Source organism: Oryzias melastigma, linkage group LG6 (genome assembly GCF_002922805.2).
Source record: "Oryzias melastigma strain HK-1 linkage group LG6, ASM292280v2, whole genome shotgun sequence".
In the NCBI taxonomy this organism is placed as follows: Eukaryota; Metazoa; Chordata; class Actinopteri; order Beloniformes; family Adrianichthyidae; genus Oryzias; species Oryzias melastigma.
The window spans coordinates 29,383,477-29,389,332 of record NC_050517.1 but is presented as its reverse complement, the minus strand read 5'-3'; positions in this window follow the sequence as shown (position 1 = coordinate 29,389,332).

Here is a 5,856-nt window from a genome sequence, read left to right as displayed (position 1 = left end):
AATGCTGAATCATCAAAAGTATTTCTCAGTTTGTGTTTTGATGACAAACAGAAGAGACTTTCTTTGTTTTCTTAAAGGGATTCATTTCAAAAGTGACTACAAGCTGTTTTTTAAAGTGTTATCCTTGAAGACAAATCCAGAGGCGGGGCTGAAACCACTTTTATAAAGTTTATCACTTTGATCATTATTTGATTTTTTTTGTTTTTCTAGTTTATCATTTAGATTTTCAAACACTTTGTCCTTGATTTTCACTTTGTGGTTTCTCTTCTGGTTTCTTTGCTGTAGTCAAACTGCTTTGGATGTGAAGAATTAAAGGAGAAATAAATGCAAACGCAATGCAACTTCATCACAGCGGCTCCCGTCTTTGTTTTTGTAGAGTAGAGTCAGTCCTTCATCAGATTTTCAAAGTGTTTAGTGTTTGAATTAAAGCTGCCGGTTCTCTGCCGTGAACGTGCCGTCACCAGCGAGAAAACTGTTCCAGGAACGGCTGGACTCCGTTCCCTCTGACCAGGATGGAAAATGAGTTTTCAATGCAGCCAGTGTAGACAGTCTCCATCACTTCTCTTGATATTTTCTCCTTCATTTCCCTGATATTCAAATGTCTCGGAGGAAAATAAGAACATAACTGATGAGAGTCTGGAATAGTCTCACTTTTTAGAAGAGTTTTGTCATCTAATGTGTCGTTCTGAATCCTGACCAGAAGCAGTCTGAGGTCCAAGAGTCCTTGGGCAGGACCCTGAACCTCACAGTTTGGACCGGTGTTTGGCAGTGCGTGAATGTGACTGTTAAGCACTTTGGGCCGTCTAAGAAAGTGGTTATTCACTTTTCAGCACATTCCCTCTGAGGTTGCCGCCTATGTAACAAACATATTCTGGAAAATATATGTATAATGTAGATATATTGCCAATATATTAAGAAATACATCTCAACATGTCACACATATATTTTTGCTCAACCCTTTTGTTCAACCTTTTTTAATATATATTATATAGCATATTTCAATATATAGAGCAATATAGCACAGTATATGGATTGGTATATTTCAATAAAAGAAAACGGTAATAGTTGGAGTATTTCAATATATTTCAATATACTGATAAATATTGCTTATACATATGGAATATACTGTAAATATATTGTTATCCATATGTTGAGATATATTGAGCCAATGATTGATTGATCTAGTTAATTTCGAGCATAGATTGTGGACAAAACACACAGATTTTTCAGACTCATTACAGAAATGATAAAATAAAACAAGCAAACAAAAAAAAAGACACACTTATGTCACATTTGATTCATTTAATATAGTAATTATTAGCTAAAGTAGAGCTTGATTGAATCAGCTTTTGCACAGGCAGAGAGTTTTACACTGAATCCCCTTCCTGACACAACCCTGTATTTTATCTGGACCGGCACATTGACATTCAGCTACTTAGTTAGGCAGCAACGGAACCGGGTCTTGCCTGAGGACCCACACTGGAAACTGTGCCGCTCGGGAAATGGACTCTGGTTTCCTTATTGCCAGTCCTGCATGCAGCAATCTGAGCCGTCCAGCCTTCCTTTCTAAGAAGGTAGTAAAGCTCCATGTAAGTACTCACCATTTGACCTTTTTTAACTTCTTGCTGATGTCACTTCCCTTACCAGCTGCTCACTTCTTATTTCTTTTACAGGCTGTGTCTGAATTCCCTCACAACTCCCCAACCTCTTAAGGGGCCTTTATCATGCTAATCTAAGCCTTTCAGAGTAAACGATATCCATATGATCATATGACATTTAGCATACTAAATAGCAAATTATTTATGAAATATAAGTTATTTTTCTGAACTCTTTTCCTACCCTTTAACATCTTGTGTTTTCCCAGAACCACTGAAACTGTCATGTTCTGCTTCAGTGACAATCCCCTTCTGCTTCTGTGCAGACTGCTGTGACTACGCCCCTCCTCCTGTGGATCCTGCTAAGCAGTCACAGCTGCCTGCACTTCAGCAATTAAGACTCTGTGTATTTAAGGAACTCTGCTGCAGCCCTTAGTGTTGACTCGTCTTGTTTCCTGGCCTTGTGAGCTGTGTACAATATGGACTGTGGACTATGCCTTCAATGTGTTCCTTCCTGCATCTGGGTTTACTCCTGTTTGCCCAACCGTGACAGAAACAGCTGTAATCAAACCTCTCCTAAGAAAGGACCGTCTAGACAAAACACAAATGAGCAATTACAGACCGATATCATACCTACCATTGTTAAGTAAGATCATTGAAAAAGCTGCTTTCCATCAGCTAAACGAATTCCTAATAAAAAACAACAGCTATGATGTCTTCCAGTCCGGCTTCAGACAGAACCACAGCACTGAAACGGCTCTGACCAAAGTGACTAATGACATACGTTTGAATACAGACAGTGGAAATATGTCAGTGCTAGTTTTACTGGATCTCAGTGCTGCGTTTGATACAGTCGACCACGCAATACTACTCAGACGACTGGAAAACTGGGTGGGTCTCACTGGGCCAGTACTAAACTGGTTCAAAACGTACTTAGAAAACAGGAAATATTTTGTGTCAATTGGTAACTTCACCTCTGAGCCAATAGAAATTACATGTGGAGTGCCCCAAGGCTCCATCCTGGGACCACTTCTATTTAACATCTACATGCTCCCACTGGCCCAGGTTATAAAGAACAACAACATTAGTTACCATAGCTATGCAGATGACACACAGATATATATTAGACTGACACCAGGAGACCGAGGCCCTGTACAGGCTCTTGGTAAATGCATTGAGGACATTAATGACTGGATGTGTCACAACTTACTTCAATTAAACAAAAACAAAACTGAGGTTATTGTCTTTGGGGCTAAAGAAAAAAGGTTGGAAGTCACTACAGAGCTTCAATCTATTCAACTAAAAACTACCAACCAGGCCAGAAACTTGGGTGTAGTGATAGACACAGACCTAAATTTTGATAAACACATTAAGGCAGTCACTAAATCAGCCTATTATCATCTCAAAAATGTCTCAAGGATGAAAGATCTGATGTCTCAGCTGCATTTGACTAGTTTGTTTTCACAAGTTTTCATCCATACTGTTTATCTATGCTTATTTAAATTCAGTTATTTTTACTTTCTTTTAATTTTATTTTAATAATCACAACTTTACTATTTATTTTGATTGTTTCTTTTAATGTTTATGTAAAGGACTTTGAATTGTCTCTGTACATGAAATGTGCTATACAACTAAACTTCCCTTGGCTTGCCTTACCTGGAAGTAAGACGGCTCAATCCCTGAGGCTCCGCCTTTCACGCCCTGTGGGTGCCGCCCATTTCACGACATCATCCTAGAGCCGGCCTCGGCGACATGTCTGCATTTCTCTCACAAACACTGACAACATCTGAACTTTTGCAAATATGGACGTTCATATTGTGCATATAAAATGAAAACATCACCAGTAGCTCTGGAAAAGTGAGTGCTAAAGTAAAATGGGGGCGGAGCTGGCAGAGCAGACGCTTCCTGGAAGGGGCTTGTGATAACTTGAGATAAAAAAAAAATAATCTTAAAAAAAATAGGATTAGAAATAAGAAGTTGAAAAGAACATATGAGATCAAGAATATTTACCCTGATAAATAAAATGACTGAGTAAAAAGTGTCCATTTCTCAATGGAAGTCTATGGGATTTTGGCCTTCATGGAGCCAGCAGGTACTTCCTGTTTGGACGGGAGGAGTTACTATGTCCAGTGATTACTGTATACTGTCGATGGTTGTGACTTCTGCCACCTGTTACCCTAATAAACGGCTGAGTGGCCTACTTAGCCCAAAAGTTAATGTTTTCTCCCCCCCTCCTTGAAGAACAGTTTTACATGCCTTTAAGGGGAAAGACGTCCTGGAGGACTTTCAGACATTGAACACATTTCCACCTTTAAGCAGGTTGAACTGATACATAATGACAGATAATGTGGGAGAAAGTTCAAATGATTTGACATGTTTGTATGAACTCCTCATCCTCTGATCTATTTTAGAATGTTCTTCCTCATTTGAAGTTGTGGCAGGTGAGTGGGTCCTCTTCATCTCCTGCAGCGCCTCCAGCATGTGAACGCTGAAGCGTTCTCTGAAGAGATGCAGCTCCTGACACCTCCAGTCAGCGTCTCCTCCTCTGCAGGTGTCCTCCTCAGCATGTGTGTCTGCTTCACAGACACACATGCTCCTCCGTGAGTGACAGCTGACGGGGTTCGGAGATGCATCAAACACTTCCAACTCGGTTCCTAAGTTGTCGGCATCCCAAAGGAAAGCTGCTCCTCCCACAGATATTTATGGATGAAGAGGAACATCTTTGTATAATTAACCGAACACTCACCTGAATATTTAACAAAACACTCACCTGAACACTCACCTGGACATTCACCTGAACATTTAACACAACACTCACCTAGTCACTCACCTGGACACTCACCTAGTCACTCACCTGAACACTCACCTGGACATTAACTTGAACACTCATCTGAACACTCACCTGAACACTCACCTGAACACTCACCTGAATATTTAACAAAACACTCACCTAAACATTCACCAGGACATTCACCTAAACATTCAGCTGAACACTCACCTGGACACTCACCTGAACACTCACCTGGACACCCACTTGAACACTCACCCGAACACTCACCCGAGCACTCACCTGAACACTCACCTGAACACCCACCTGGAGACTCACCCGAGCACTCACCTGGACACCCACTTGAACACTCACCCGAACACTCACCCGAGCACTCACTTGAACACTCACCTGAACACTCACCTGAACACTCACCTGAACACTCACCTGAACACTCACCCGAACACCCACTTGAACACTCACTTGAACACTCACCTGAACACTCTCCCGAGCACTCACCCGAACACTCACCTGGACACTCACCTGAACTCTCACCTGAACACTCACCTGAACACTCACCTGGACACTCACCTGAACACTCACCTGAACACTCACCTGAACACTCACCTGAACTCTCACTTGAACACTCACTTGAACACTCACCTGAACACTCACCTGAACACTCACCTGGACACTCACCTGAACTCTCACCTGAACACTCGCCTGAACACTCACCTGGACACTCACCTGGACACTCACCTGGAGACTCACCTAGACACTCACCTGAACACTCACCTGGACACTCACCTAGACACTCACCTGAACACTCACCTGGAACCCATGTTCTGCTGAAGCTCAGCACATTTGTTGCATCTTGGATTAATTTTCATATTCAAAGATTCAAAGATTCAAAGACTTTTATTGTAACTGTCAGGAACAGTTAAATTGTGGACCAGGGGAAAAAGCTGTTTGTGAGTCTGGTGGTATGTGACCTGATTGACCTGGCGTCCTGATGGCAGCAAGTCAAACAGGTGGTGGGCGGGGTGGGTTTGGTTTAAACCTGTCAGCTGTTATACATTTTTAATATTTTGTGAACTGATCGATCTTTTCTCCGTACAGTGTCTTTGAGTTTCCTGAAAGGGAAGATAGATGATCATTTTATCAAATCAAGCGGCTGTGTTTATTTCCAACAGCAGGGGGCAGCGTTCCTCAGGAACAGTGAAATCTGACAGGCCTGTCACCAGTCAGCAGGTGCCCCCCCCCAGCTGCATTATCATTCCTACAGACGTCTCGTTCCTGCATGTGTCTAATTCCTACAGATAAGAATAGAATCCGAATAAAGAACCGGCTCTATTTGTCATTGAGACGTGTTACATGCACATCAAAAGTGTCCTGAGAGTCACGTGTTCAGAAAAACAAACTGTTTTAAAACACAAATCAAAACTTTGGATCATTTCTGGTTCTTTTGTGTTGAAAACAGATTAAATAAAGATT